A 15,472-nucleotide genomic window follows, 5' to 3' on the forward strand; every position below is an offset into this window, starting at 1 on the left:
GTCCTGACGCCTGACAGGACGTGTTCCTGACCTCATGTCTTCAAGCACCTTCTGCCTCTTCGTGGATCCTGGTTCTGCTTTGGAAGGATTAGAATCAGCTTGTCAAATAGATTAAGAAAGCGTACTGGGATTTCAGTGGGAATTGCGTTGCCTTCTAGACTCACATACGGAGGTCTTTGCTCTGTTGCTGCTTTGGTGCTTATTTAGCGGTGGGTGATTAGGTTTATTTATATATTTTTAGAGGCGGTGCTGGGGATTGAATCCAGGACCCTGCACATGCTGAGCACACGCTCTACAACTTGAGCTGTCCCCACTCCTCTTGCTCTGTTGCTTCTTAAAGCAGTCTCGTCTCCAGGGCCCTGGCAGCTTGATGGGGGCAGGGTTGCATTTTGCAATGACCGAGACCAGGGTGCCCTGTACGCTGTGCTGGGTGTGAGTCAGACTGCCGGGCCTGTAGGGGCTGGCTGTGCCACGGGGCTGGCTGCCTCGCACCTGTGTCTGCAAAAATCAAGGTGTGCTGGGTACAACCTCTGGTCAGGATCCACATCTTCCAGCTTTCCTTCTGCTGCTCTGCTCCAAGGAGACCCTTTCCAGAGAGAGGGGACCCCCAGGCCCTCATTGTCCTGCCCCCTGTGACTCGCATGGCCACCGTGACCTGCAGCACGGGTGGCGGGGAGGTGGCGTGTGGCTCCCTGAGGCGCTGGTGTCCAGGGCAGCCTTGCCCCAGGGACAGCTGAGGGAGAGCTGAATCTTCGCCCTAAATACATGTGAATGTTTTACAACCGAATAAGTTAGGGAATCTTCCTTTAAATAGTAATCACTTATCATGAGATTGAAATGTTTAATACAGGAAAGTTCCCCTCATGTGTGGCTTTTGTGAACACACACATGAAGCACAGCCTCGTCCATGTGTGTCCAGGCCTGAAGGAGCCCCTCGGTCACTGGCCCCAGGGCAGGGCGAGGGCCGCCCTGTGGGATTGATCAGGCTGGTGGCGGGGACCCCTTAGAGGCCGCTGTCTCTTCTGGTCCTGCTGCCCTTTTAGGAAATAAGATTAACTGTTAAAAGCTTTCCTTTACAAAATAGACAATGTCAAGGATGCCTTGTATGAACAAAAAATAATTATGGAAACAAACTAATTTAGGAGTTTGGGACTAACAGATGCACATGGCTACATCTAAAATACATAACCAACAAAGGCCTACCGTACAGCACAGGGGACTGTATTCAGTCTCTTGTAATAACTGATAATGGAAAAGATTCTGAAAAAGAAGAGAGATATACATATATAACCGAGTCACTCTGCTATTCCCATGAAACTAACGCAACTTGTAAATCATTACACTTTAATTTTTAAAAAATTCTAGTTTTCAGATGATTGATTTTCTTCAGCAAATGTTTCCTAGCTGACTTTTTATTGTTCTGTCTGAAATAACTGAAGATGGGTTGGGTTCACTGGAGACTAACCTACAAATGGGTAACCTTGGTGATAAAATAATCTTAGTACATCTCATTACATACAATAATATAATACAATAAAATAATTATATTCTGTTCCACATGAGAAAAATATAATTATGGAACCACAGGAGTTTGAAGCTGGAGGGTCAGAACTCATCTCTCATCAGCTGAAAGGAGTTGTCAGGGCAACACTTGGACATTTGTTGGCTTCTGGAAGGAGTGTGATCCTGTGTTAGACACTTCAGAAAAGAGGGGGGAGGGTGTAGCACACTGGTAGAGCGGGTGCTTACCATGCACGAGGTCCTGGGTTCAGCCCCCAGCACCTCCAGTAAAATAAATAAATAAATCTAATTACCTCCCCACAAAAAAGAAAAAGAAAAAGAAAAATAGTAATGAAAAATACCTAGAAAAAAAAAAAAAAACCTTTGGTAAAGAGAAATCTGGGACCGATGAGATCCTTACCTGCCCAGACCCTTAAATTCTTGTCGTCTATCCCTGAACACAAGCACAGCCTCTCTGAGGTGTCTGGGACTCTCACAGGCCCCCCAGCCCTGGGAGACCAGCCCCCACAGTGGACGGACCTTCCAGCTCTCAAGAGGTGGATGAGGGCTGGGCCCCGATGCCCCACGGACACACATCCTTGGTGTCTCATTCCTTGTGACACCTGGGCCTGGGTCTCAAGTCTGCACTGTGTAATGACTCCCCTGAGTGAGGAACGTAGCACTGGGCATCTAGAAAAGATGTTATGAATAGCTGTCAGTTGATCTTAGAGCTTTGACTTTTGAGTGGATGGCTGCTTCCGAAATATAGATAAAAAGACGGCCTGCAGCTCAGCTCAGTGCAGCCTCCTCAGCTCCAGCCTGGAATTCTGCACTGTTGCTTTGGTCCTTCTAGAAATAGAGGTAATGTCTTCCAGTCGGTCCACCGGGTGGACTTTGGAAAGTGGAAGATGCCTGGCTCCTCGCACTCCATCCCATCACATCCAGACTCCAGACACCGACCTCTCCTTGGTAGTGATTTTCATGTCTCCAAGGAAGGTGGTGGCAAAGTACATTTGGCATCCATGTGGGCTCCCACTAATATAGATGGAGATGTTAAGGGTGGATGTGGCCTTCAAATTGCCACAAATTAGACAAATGGGTTCGCCTTCCCCCAGCTGCCGGGGACACCGTGCCTGTGGTGAGGCCCCAGGGTGCTGGTGGCCCTGGCTGGCACCGGGGAGCTGTTCAGTAACCGAAGGTGTTGATCTCGCTCTGAGTTTCTGCTTTCTGGAGAAGGGTTGTTTCATTTTGTTTTTCAAATTCTGCCGTCTAAACCCAACCTGAAATTTTTGGTAATGTAGTTTATTCTTTTTAACTTGTATGTGTGTATACTTGTTAAACTTTTTGTTTTACAATAGTTTTACACTGCTTTGTTTTTTTTTTAATTGATGTATAGTTAGTTACAGTGTGTCAATGTCTCATGTAGAGCACAGTGTCCCAGTCATGCATTACATACATATATTCATTTTTATATTCTTTTTTATTAAAGGTTATTAAAAGATATTGAGTATAATTACTTGTGCTGTACACAAATTTGTTTTAAGTATTTTTATATGTAGTTAATATTTGCAAATTTCAAACTTCTGAATTTATCCCTTCTCAGCCCCTATTTCCCCACCACCAGTAATAAAAGATTGTTTACTATCTCTGTGAGTCTGTTTCTGTTTTGTAGATGAGTTCATTAGTGTCTTTTTTAATTCCACATATGAATGATATATGGTGTTTTTCTCTTTCTGACTTATTTCACTTAAAATGACGCTCTCCAAATCCACCCACATTGCTGCATGCTTGTTTCTAATGCTGACATTTATAGCCACTCACCGTCTTTCTGTGGTTTGGTTTGGGGGCAAAAATTTGAGCTCATTGGCTGTGGCAGCAGGAAGCAGCAAAAATGGCTGGATGGCCCGTCTGGAGGGGCACTGCTGGTAGGCAGGTGCTTTACCACCAGTAGAGACCCCTGTCTGTGTGGCACTGTCCCTGTGATGCCACCCATTGGCCGGGCCACTTTCTTGCACTCAGTCACCTTCCAAATGCCCTCCTGCCCTGCTGGTGCAGGCTGGCCGATCACCCATCTCCACTTTGCATTTTTCGCTTGCTGGTAAATATTTCCTGGAGACCACAGCACATGAGTGGTGACATTCCTCTACCTTTCTGTAGATGCATAGCCTCCCACAGACACCGCCCTCGTTCCTGTTTGCAAGCTGTGCCTCACCATCCGGTGCTCTCCTTCCTTGAGCATGCCCCCCCCCCACGCCGCCACACATACACACATCTAGAGGAGGCCCGGGAACAGCTCATGTGGGTGCTCTGAGTGCACCTGTCACATGTATTCTGTGCACAGGATTCAGGCACAGGTGACCAGGAGCTTGGGGGTCAGCCTCCTTCTGGGGGGTTCTGGTGGAGCCGGGGATGGCTGCTGACTGCTGCATGAGGTGTCTGTTAGGTGACAACAGGACCCTTACCTTTTGGGGACAGAAAGCCTTCTCTCCGTCCTCTTGGTCTTAGCTTTGCTGTCACCATGGGGGAGCTCCTCAAGGGAAACTCTTGGCAGTCATATGCTTTGACTCTCTGATTTCTGTTTAATAACCTGCTTTATGGTTTCAGGTTAGGTGCAGAGTAGGAGGTGCAGAAACTCATGCTCATCTTCTGCCCTGAGGTGACGGCACCAGTCGGGGGAGCCTTCTCCTGTTTGTGGGCCCCAGACTTGGGAAGGGCGCCCTGTGCTTGACCATCTGTGGATGCACAGTGGGGTTTTGGGAGTTCTGTCACCCCTGTGATGCTGGAAGTAAATTTTTCTCCACATTGGGTTCTCCTGGAGATTGGATGGGCCTTGCGTGGTGTCGGGTGTCATCACCTCTCTAAAGCAGCTGGTGACCCAGCAGCACATTCAGGGCCACTGCTAACTTGTCTGGGGCTCTGGGGATACTGGTGCCATCCCTTCCTCCTGCCCTGTTTGCACAGGAAGTGCCTTCTTTCTGCCTGTGCAGGGAGGGCTGTCAGGCCATCAGTGCTGGAAAGCAAAGGCCACGTTCAAGGCTGGGCTTGTGCGTGTCCACATTGAAATCAGTCAAAAGAAAGTAAACTGAAAATTCAGTTCCTCAGTCACATTCCAAGGACTTGATCACCACAGGTGGCTGGCAGCTACCTCGGTGGACAACAGAGAACATTTCCACCAGCCCCGAGACTCCATTTATTTTTCAATAAGTGACAAAGATGTGCCTTGTTTTCAGCACTGATTTCTTTGTCCATCTTTGCTGTGAGATAAACTACCTCATGTGACTTTTTCTCTTTGTTCTGGTCTTTAGAAGTATGTGACCTGATGCACGCAGCCCCTTTCCAGAACATCTTGCTAAGAGTCCACATGAAAGGTGAACCAGTGTCCTCTGACCAGGGTGGGAAGGCACATCTGTGTGGCCAGAGGGCTCAAGGTGTTTTGTTTTGAGTTTAGTGCCTGTTCATTGGGATAATGGGTAATTTAATATAGTTAACTGAGTATTGAATCACTGAAGTATTTAGGGCTGAAATGATGTCCTGGATGTGTGTCAGAAAAGCTTGGGGAGGAGGAGACGGTACAGCTCAGTGGTAGAACGTGTGCCTCGCCTACACAAGGTCCTGGCTTCAGTCCCCAGTATCTCCATTAAAATAAATAAGCCTCATTTCCCCCCCCCAAAAAAACCCCAGAATCGCATAGGAGCAGGGATGTTGAGTATCTGTCCAACAAGAGTGGCAGGAGTTCGTGATTCTTGCAGCAGATGGGCACAGAGGGTTCACTGTCCTGTGCTCTGCTTTTGATTACTTTGGATTTTTCAATACATTGTTGGCTGGATTTGCATTTCTCTAATTATTCGCGAAGTTGAGCATCTTTTCATGCGCAGTTTAAAAAATAATGACAATAATAAATACTGGTGATGTAATAGGAAAGAACAAATCTGACTCCACGTTAGGTCTGTTCCTTTTCCTTTAACCCTGTGCCCTGTTTTCCAGGCTTAGCCTTGCCGGCTCTGCACCTTTTGGGAAACAATGTTGCCTTTAGCCTGAGATAGACAGGAGAGCCTGTTCTCGGGGCGCTGGCCTTTAAGGCTTCTGCATTCCGGGAACAAGCTGCAGGCTAGAAAGTAACATTTGTTTTGTTGGAGGTTTTGCAGGAGCACCATGACCTGGTGCACGTGGACAGCTGCAGGAGCAAAGAACTCTTACAGCAAGAAGTTTACAACAACTAACACGCACCCCACCCCTTTTTTTTTTTTTTGGGGGGGGGTATAGCCTGTATTCTGACTGGGGGAGGATGGTTTTAAGGCATTAGTCGGCCATCCTCTCAGTCGGCTGGCTTTCCAAATAAAGTTGACATTCTTTGCCCCAACACCTCATTTTTTGATTTATTGGCCTGTCGTGAAGTGAGCAGAGCTTGGACTCGGTAACAGTTTCACACATACAGCAAAGCGATTCAGTTATGCATAGAAATACTTATATATTTCTTGTCTTCAGATTTTTCTCCATTATATGTCATTATAAGAAATTGAATATCATTCTTTGTGCTCTACTGTAGGACCTTGTTGTTTATTTTATATAGAGTCATGTGTATCTGTTAACCTCAAACTCTTGATTTATCCCTCCCCACCCTGTGCCCTTTGGGAACCATAGTTTGTTTTCTGTGTGCAGGAAGCATTTTTAGAAGCAGATTCCGGTGAGCTATAGGCAATGTACATTTAAAATTCTGGTAGATATTGCCAAATGGCTTTTCAAAAAAGACCGTACAATTTCACACACCCACCATCATTTGGGAGTGCCTTACCAACTCTGTACATTATCAACCATTGTTCTTTTTTGACAATCTGAGAGGACAGATTCTCACTGTTGCTTTAATTTGCTTTCCTTTTGTTAGGATTGAGGCTGGGTATCTCTCTGCCTCCCCCTCCCAGAACACACAGACATCCTTGTTCATTGGAAAATACACATACAGAAAAAGCAAATTTCTACTGTATAGCACAGGGAACTATATTCCATATCTGGTAATAACCTGTAATGAAAAAGAATATGAAAAGGAATATATGTATGTACATGTATGACTGAAACATTAGGCTGTGCACCAGAAATTGACACATTATAACTGACTATACTTCAATTAAAATTTTTTTAATTAAAAAAAGAAAATACACATACAGAAACGTGCACAAAGCTTTATTTTGTGTGTGTGTGTGTGTGTGTGTGCGCGTGCACGCGTGTGCATACACACACATTAACGAATAGATACCAAGCAAACACTTGGGCAACCATCACTCAGGTCAAGAAACAAAACACGGAATGTGACAAGCACCCCAAAGCACACCCTGCCCCCAAGCTCCTCTCTGACCATAAGCCCCTCCCTCCCGCAGAGGTAACCATTAACTTGTGGTCACACCCAAATAATACAGTCTATTTTAGCCTATATTTGAATTCTCTGTGGATGGAACCTTATCACACATGTCCATTGCCCTGTGTTGTGTCTGTGAGATTCATGCCCTGTTGCATGGTGATCGGGTGTTTATTAAAAATCATTTCAAATTCTCTCTATACTGGGGGCTGGGTGTCTTCTCTCTCCCTTCAGTGTCTCACTGGTGGTGTAAAATCTCCCCACATTTCTAGGGAGAAAGATTGAGAAGGTGGGAAGGGGGCTGGGAATTGGGAAGAAGCTGAGGCTCAGAGAAGCCACACAGCCAGCAGGTGCCAGCCCAAATTCACATCCACGACTGTCTGACACCAGAGTCCAGGCTCACTGCTCCATCCCAAGGAGATGAAACAGCTTCACACAGACCAAGGGAGCCCAGGGTGACCCGGGCTCTGTACAGGGCACATCCCAGTGAGGACTGTAGGAATGCAGGAGAGTTCAGGGAATGCTTCCTGGAGGGGGCAGCAGTTGACCTTTGCTCTGACCCTTCTTCCTCCCCAAGGCCCCCGCGCCCCTAGCCCAGGGTGGGGGGCTCCAGATGCTCTCACCTCTGGGCAGTGCCTTCTTCGAAATGACTTGTCTACCTGGCCTCAGATGGGACCTGAGACAGGTTAGAAGGTGGAGGCCATGGGCCTGTGCTGGGCTCCTGGGAACCCTGTCGTGACTTACCCTCTGCCCTCCCCTTGCAGACACAGCCCTGGACTGCGACCTGAACTGTGAAGTCAGGCAGGACAGGGGCTTTGTGGACAAGGTAGGGGATCTGTGGCTGGGCCCAGGAAGAGGGGTGGAATTTGGAGCTGCTCTAGGCTGGGTTAAGATGGATGAGGCCCCTCAGGTGTCCCCCTGCCTCCCAGCTGATGCCGAAGTCTGGAGGGGGGGCAAAGAGGAACCAGGCATGGCTGGGGGTCTTCCACTGAGAGAAAAATCATCACCAAGAATTTTCAAGCACACAGGTGCCAAACCTTCCTTTGAAGGGAAAAGTCCTTCTGGATTTTCAGTCTAGACTGGGGGTCAGCAAACATTTTCTGCAAGTGCAAGCTAGTAAATATTTGAGGCTTTGGAGCCATACTGTCTCCACTGCAGGTACTTGGTTCTGCCACTGTGGGATGAGAGAGCTGCAGGCAACACAGAAACAAAGGGATGTGACAGTGTTCCACTAAAACTCCAATCAGAAAAACAGGCAGTGGCTGAGCCAACTGTGGCCCTTGGGCAGTAGTATGTTAAGCCCCTGATGTAGGTGAAAAGGGAAACGTACCAAGGATGAAACTAAGAGCTTTGGGCTGGACTGTGGTGGCACTTGGTGCCCTGGGAGCTCAGAGAATAAGGTCAGGATGGGTTTTTTGAGCAAGGGCTCACTTGAAGTCCGCTTGAGCTGGGCTCCAGAGCGATGCCAGAAGGACGACATTCCAGGTGTGGGGACAGCAAGGAACAAGGCCTGGAGGGAGGAATGGTTCTTACAGTCAGGAAGTTGCCTAGGGAAAGAGGATGCTGGCTGCAGACATTACACGGACACACATGAAAGACAGCTGCGTAGTTAGACTTGATGGCGTGGGCACTAGGGAGCCATTTCCATTTCTTGAGCAGGAGCAGACCTATCCTTAGAGGGTGGGGTGAAGATGGACAGATGGAGTTCAGAGGCTGGCTGGGGGACACTGGGGAGGGGTGCTGGTTGGTCAGGGACCCCACCACCAGCTCTGCTTTGCCATTGGCAGCTGAAGTGGGTCTGGGGGCCTGGTGGGTGTGGAGCCCTCCTGCTGGTGATCTGTGACAGGGACAATCTGAACTGTGATGACCAGGATAACTGAGCAGCACGTGCTCTGCCTGCAAAGTGAAGGGGGCAACGGGGCAGCTTTTGTTCCTAGATTTTCAGTATCGTTGCTCAGCTACCCTGCAGGGATTCTGACCCACGTGAGCGGCTCTGAAGGCAGAGTTTCAGCTCCTCATACACCGTGATGTTCCTTCAATCCTACCTCAGACTGGCAGCTGGTCCTCCCCAACAGCCCCAGTGCCACCGGGCACACTCACCAGGGCAGAGCTCTGGACGTGAGCTGACTCCCCTTTCTCCCCCTCTAGGGGAGTGGAGAATGCCGACATAACTGAAGCACCTACTGTGAGCCGGGCCCTTTCCCAAAACTCCCTGACCATTCAAGCCAGAGGGCAGCATCTCACTTCAGAGGTGAGGATGCTGAGGCCCCTGGAGGCACTCCGCCAGTGTGCAGCAGATCCAAGCTTTCCTATTCCAGCACCAAATCCGGCCTCCTCCCCGAGTGCTCTGCGTCCCTTGGCCCTAAGGATCACAGGGACTGAGAAGGGTGGTCAGAGGGATCCTCAGTTCATCCCCCCAATTTTGGCCAAGATCCAAGCAATTGCCTGTGGCGAACAACATTGCTGGGGCTTGGCACATGGGGTCAAATAACCACAAGATTTAGGGGCTCCCAGGACTGAGGGGCCTGTAGCCCCTACAAGATCCTGAACCTTGTGGCTGAGATGAACACATCAGAGCCAGAAAGCTGAGGGACCCACAGCAGGAGGGAATGTCCGTGTGGAGAGCCGGGGGACAAAGGGGCTTTGCTGCATCTGCCTGGAATTGCTTTCTCATCACCCGCAACTTCAACCTCACCTCTGGCAGGTACTGGGTGCCTGCTGTGGGCCAGGCACCATGACAGGCATGTCACGTGGTTCTTGCATCCTCATAGTCTGAAATCAACCGTTTGGAAACGTTATCATCCTCACTCTATAGCTGAAGAAACTGAGGCCCAGTGAGAACAGCCACTGAATTCCAGGGATGTCCTCACCAGGTGGGTTCTGAATCCCAGCGCAGGCTGCCTGACTCCTGAGCTCTGCACTGACTCCCTCTGCTAACAGGAGCCGGGGGTCCTCGGGCAGCTCCTGTGGGATCAGTCTTCCATGTGGATTGTTTCAGAGCTGCACGCCCATCCTCTGAAGTAGGGACCTGTGTGGTCCCCATTTTGCAGGTGAGGAAACCGAGGCAGCTCAGAAAGGTGTAGGGCCTTGGCCAAGGTCACAGAACCCACATTTCCTGGGCTCAAGTTGAGGCTTACCTGAATCCCACCGTGAAGAGAGAATCCCTAAAGCCTGCCCCGTCCAAACCCCTCATCTTATGGCTGGTGAAGTGGAGCCCCAAAGGGGAGCGGAGGCTCGCCCAGGCCCCACGGTGGTCGTCGGCAGCAACGGGACGCAGGTCTCAGTGGAGTCCCTCACATATAGTTTCCATTTTACAGATGGGCCAATTGACGTGTGGAAAAATCAATGGCACAGAGAAGGCTAAAGGGAGAGTCAGGGTGGTAAACCCAACTTTGGCGCACAGAGCTTCCCGAGACCCCCTCCCCTACCTGCCAGACCCCACAAGACCTGGTCGGGGGCAGGGCTCCTGGCTTCAGCCAGCTTGACCCTGGGCCCGCCTCTGCAAGTTCAGATTTTCTGCCATTCCCGCCCTGAGCCCCTGCCCCTGGCCTGTGCGCTGCTCTGCCTCACCTGTGTTAGCTGGGGGGTCTCAGCCAAGGGCGGTATGAAATTGGTGCTATATGCCTTAAACTTATAATACAGTGCTGCATGTCAATTATCTCTCAATAAACTGGAAGAAATAAATTGCGACTTGGGAGACAGATTTGGGTAAAACTGAGTGTTTTCAAGGACGGGAGTCAGGGGCTTAAAAAGACAAAAAACGAAGAGGCTGTCAAAAGTTGCCTGATGAGAATTGTGACTGACACTGACGTGCCAGTCAGGAAACCTGTGTCCGTAAGGAATCACAGCTTATTTCAGGGTGGGGGCTTGGTCAGTAGCTGAAGTTTCTGGCAGGCGTTCCGGATGACTTCATTAGGGCAATAAATGCTCACGGGGCCGGATTCTCTGTGGGCTGAGATGTGCATAAGTCACACCTCCTTCGTGAGCCCTCTCGAGCAATGCAGACTCCATTTTTGTTTTTCTTTCACAAAGGCAGTCTTCTGCTGCCGGGAGCGGTGACCCCAGCTCAGCCTGGAGGACGTTCAGGTGAGCTTCAGCTCACTGGCTAGTGCTGGAGAAAGAGCGGCGTTTGCCATCGATCTCTTCCCTGCAGGCGTGACAGCGCCCACGCCAGCTGAGAATGAGCACAGCTACCTGTGCTCAGGCTTGAGTTGGGGTGGGGGCGGGGAGCAGTCCTCCACTCTTCTAGGCTCATCTGGCTGGTCTAAGAATTAACCTGGCATGAGGCCGACTAACAGGAGAAAAATAAAAATTGAATAACATATATTTCCTGTGTATACCGATGGGAGCCAGGGTAAACTGAGTGAACTCACCAAGAAGGCTGCAGCCCTCACCTTCAACATCCTCTTCAGCTAAAGACTAAGGAGGAAGCTGCAGGCAGCGGTCAGTACAGAGGTCAGTTACATGGAATGCCCAGAGGAATGAGAAGTTCAGTTAGACAAGGGCTGGAAAGGTGTCACTTTGGTTTAGACGTGGGAGTCATCAGTGACTCGCTGCGTGGGGATGGAGGAAGGGAAGACACACCAGAGTGAGTGGGGACAGACTGCTGGTGGGGAAGCAGGCAAATGTCTCAGGAAGTTTGTCGTCAGAAGTAAGACTGTCTGGTTCACATGAGAGGGAAGAAACAGAGGAAGATGTTTACAGAGGGAAATCTGAAATCATCACTGAGAAGGAAGAAGGTGCAAGTTAACTAAAAGTAGCAGGATCGCTGGGCAGTGCGTGACTTTCTTCAGCAACACTTAGATGCCTGGGGGGATATAAGGGGGAAGAGTGATAGTCTGTTGTGCAGCTGGGAGTTTTGCCAAGTAAGCACACTGAAAAGACAGAAAAGGGAATAAAGGATCTAAGTAGGAGTTATTAAAAATTTAGCTCCTGGAAATTGTTGAGAAGGAGAGCATTTCCTTTACCATCTTACATTCAGTGATTGGGAACCTGCAAATTAAATTGACTAAAGCAGATTACTGTGAGGAAAAAATTACGTATGAATACATGCAGGAGTTCACAAAGCAACGGGATTTGAAGGGGTGGCTAGAAGTGGGGGCTTATATGCAATTTAATAAGTGACAGGAAAAGGAGAAAGGCATTTTCTGAAAAACAAATGACTTCTTGGTGAGAGGGGAGAGAAAGGGCACTTATGGTAGAACAAGTGACATTTAGGGGAAATAGAGAACGCCACAGGAGAATGTATGGGAGAGATGGCAGGTTTGTGACAATGTCCGTTTGAGTCTGGTGCTCGGAACTTGTCTCTAATTTTAAGACTGTTTCCAAAAAGTAAATAAATAGAGAAAATGCAAAGCCTGAGGCAGATTTCGTTTCTCCATGAGGAAACATCTGTGAATCAGTGTTTAAGGTAACATATAGAAAGCTTGATGGCACTGTAACGATTTTTGTGATCCATCAGAACACTGAAACAGCCACAGCAGATCCAAACGCTGTCTGTCCAAATCTTTAGGTCTATAGACAGTGATTAACGCTGAAAAATTCAAAAAAGCTATCAATCAACATGGCTCAATATCAATGACAAGTTTGGTGGGTGGCTGGGTGCTGTTAAAACAGCTAGCATCTGGGCTCAGTTTGAGTATGTAATACTCCAAAGTGCTGGGTTTTATTCCCAAAATCTGCTTAAAAGTCAATGAGATGCAGAGAAACGTGGTTTAAAATACTACATCAATTTTAATCAGGCACATAGAATGCAAGAGTATTTTCCCTTAATAAACAGTGTCAGTATCTTACATAACGGGAAGTAAATAAAAGGTTAGGCAAACAGCCCAGCAGGTAAATGTTTACAATTTATCTTGCAAATCATATATTTACTCTTCAAAATCTCCACATATTTTTCACGTGCTTTCGAAACCAGATCTGGACTTAGACTTGACTCGTCCATCAAGGCTACGAGAGAGTCTGTAGGACTTAGATTCAAGTTCAGTAGTAGCTGGAAAGAAAATGAAAGAATTAGATTCTTTACTTAAAATACTTCATTGGTAACTAAATGTCAGTTTATTTTTTAAGAAAAGCTGAGACTCTTCTAAGTTTTAACAAGAATGAAAAATACCTACATACGATTACAACACAAAATACAAGATTACTACTCTAGACTTTGCCCAGGGCTGCACATTGAATTAACTGCTCTTGTGGCTAAGGATCAGAGCCCCTGGTTTTCTCATTCTTCATTTACTCAGCAACCATGTACTAAGGCACTGTGACAAGCACTGGAATCACAAGATGAAGATGACAGAGTCCACCCTGAAAAATCATGTACCGTAAACTGGAAAAATAGATGAACAGGCAATTTCGGTACAGAGACATAAATGCCATGACAGGTATAAAAGAGGGCACAGTTGGAACACTCAGAAGGGACGTCCAGCTTTGTGTCAATACTGTCCCCTCTTTGGTGGCCGTGATGTGTAAGCAGATACCTGAAGGAGGAGGACAAAGTGTGGGAGGGAGAGGCAAGAAGCAAACACAAAGAGCAGGGGCAGGAAGGGCACCCGCGGAGCTGGACGCAGTCTGACCAGTCGCTGGAGCAAAGGGGCAGAGCAGGGGAGTAAAGAGAGACGGCTGAAGACTTTGGCAAGAGCCAAATCGATGGGGGTGTTTTTCTTCCAAGCTAAGGAATTTGGAATTTTTCCTGAGGGCAAAAGGTTAACCCCTGACAAAGTGAATGACAGGAAATTAATTGTCATCCACCAGGGGACAGGTAAATGAACTGTGATTGCTTGAGTCTGGGTTTTTGGCCTCAGTCACTACCAAACTCGAGAAGCTGATAACCTCCATGCTTTCTGAGAACAGGTCCGTGTGCAGATGATAGGCCCACAGGGACAGCAGAAGAGGAAGGGCACAGCCAGAAATAGAGAACACAGACTTCCTGAGATTTTTTTTTTTAAAAGCTATGGCTCATGATGAATAAATGAGGAATAAGTACACATCACTATGAATGAAATTATGCTTTCACATTTTTCATTAGATATGTGTAAGAAAAAAATTTAACATAGTATCTGTTATTCAAACAATAGAAAGAAGTGCCATTTACTGTTTACAGTGTATTTCGGAAATCAATGCCTAAATTTAATTCAGAAATGTTGGCAACATACCTTCTTTTAATTCTCTATCTGTATTATTCTCCAACTTCTTCAGCATCTGAAATAAGTCAAATATTATTTTTAATGTGTAAGTTAAACAAGAAACACTGTCATAGGAATGACAGCTAGCTTATGAAGTGTGGCCTTTAAATAAATACTTTTAGAGACTTGACCTAACTTTGGGATTGCTTAAATAGAAAAAATAATCACAGGAATAAAATAAAATAAATTCCTACTTACTTTGATTTTAGATAATAGAGAACATATGTATGTAAGGCTATTTAGATTCCCCTGATGGAAAGCACAGGAAACCCTGCCCTGTCGGATGCACATAATCTCAGAGGGCGATGCCCGATCTTATCAGCACAAAGAGTTTAAACAATTCAAGTCATGTTCTACACTGAATGCATTACTCTGCAGTTCTCAGAAAAACTGCCCTTTATAAAAGTTGTTTTTTTTTTAACGTTAATGGATTTTTCCTTAAAATGAGCTTTCCATTCCTGCACTTTCAGAAAACTAAAATTTTAAGGTCTGTTCTTCCTCATGTTTTTAGCACAGAATCGTAGATGCATAAAATGAAGAACAGGGTTCTGTTATAATGTCAAGTGAAAATTCTACTGGCAAACAAGTTAAGCAAATGTATTTTGCTCTCTGTATATGACTAAAATATTTATATCAGAAAATCTGCTTGAAGAAAAGAAAAGGAGAGGCTAGCGCCAGTTTCAAATGTTGATTTCTAATTCACAACTTCCCAGAGTTAGAAACAAGGAAAACAATAAGTAATTCTTTAAATGTAACTTTGTTTCCATTCTAGAAATTAGGGCCAACTTTTTGAAACTTGACTTAGTTACATATTTAATTATGAAATGTGTGGGGACATTTCAAACTACAAATGTCCCCATCTAGAGTGTTCTTTTAAAAGTCTTTCTTATAAAAGTCACCCGCTCATTAAACAGGGTCTAAACTAGTACACCAGACATAATAGACACCGTGGTGATAACAGCGACATGAGAGCCAAGGCCTTTGTAAATGTTAGGTGCAAAGACAAAATTTGGGGCTACCATTTGCCAGTATTTTCACAGCCTGTTTTCTGTAACACTGTCTGACAAGAGCATTCTACAGAGGCCTTCTGCCATCAACAACGTGACAACAGTGCCAGGTGGGTCCTGTGAAGTGAAAAACGCCTAACAGATGAAGGGAGGAGACTTTACTGCAATAAATTCATGTAACCGTTAATAAACACTATGCAAAATGTAGATCACAATTTCACATGAGCTGAATGTAAGATTACTATCTTTTCCTCTGCAAAGCTATTTTCCTAAATAGGTACTTCTGGGACCTTTATGTTTATTTCTAGGTGAGGACCCCCATGTCCAGATGGTGGAAGTGGTCTGAAGTCCAACATTAATAAGGAGAAGGCACCTGCAGTTTACTTAAACTTTTCCGTTTAACAAAAACACAGAAAGGTGAGAAAATTATACAC

The 15,472-nt window shown here is 46.7% G+C and overlaps 1 protein-coding gene across 6 annotated transcripts in view; it reads right to left on the reverse strand.

Annotated features, from left to right (window-relative positions):
• Positions 1 to 12,563: 12,563 nt before the first annotated feature.
• The window catches only part of LOC107035228 (ankyrin repeat domain-containing protein 26-like), a 51,465-nt gene continuing 48,556 nt past the window's right edge, over positions 12,564 to 15,472 (reverse strand). For all 6 annotated transcript variants that reach the window (XM_072973992.1, XM_072973993.1, XM_072973991.1 and 3 more), the window contains 2 exons: positions 14,002 to 14,047; positions 12,564 to 12,842 (listed from right to left, as the gene is read on the reverse strand). The gene's annotated coding sequence lies outside the window, so the exon portion shown is untranslated. The remainder of the gene's footprint in view (positions 12,843 to 14,001; positions 14,048 to 15,472) is intronic.

This window comes from Vicugna pacos, chromosome 13, assembly GCF_048564905.1.
Source record: "Vicugna pacos chromosome 13, VicPac4, whole genome shotgun sequence".
Classification (NCBI taxonomy): Eukaryota; Metazoa; Chordata; class Mammalia; order Artiodactyla; family Camelidae; genus Vicugna; species Vicugna pacos.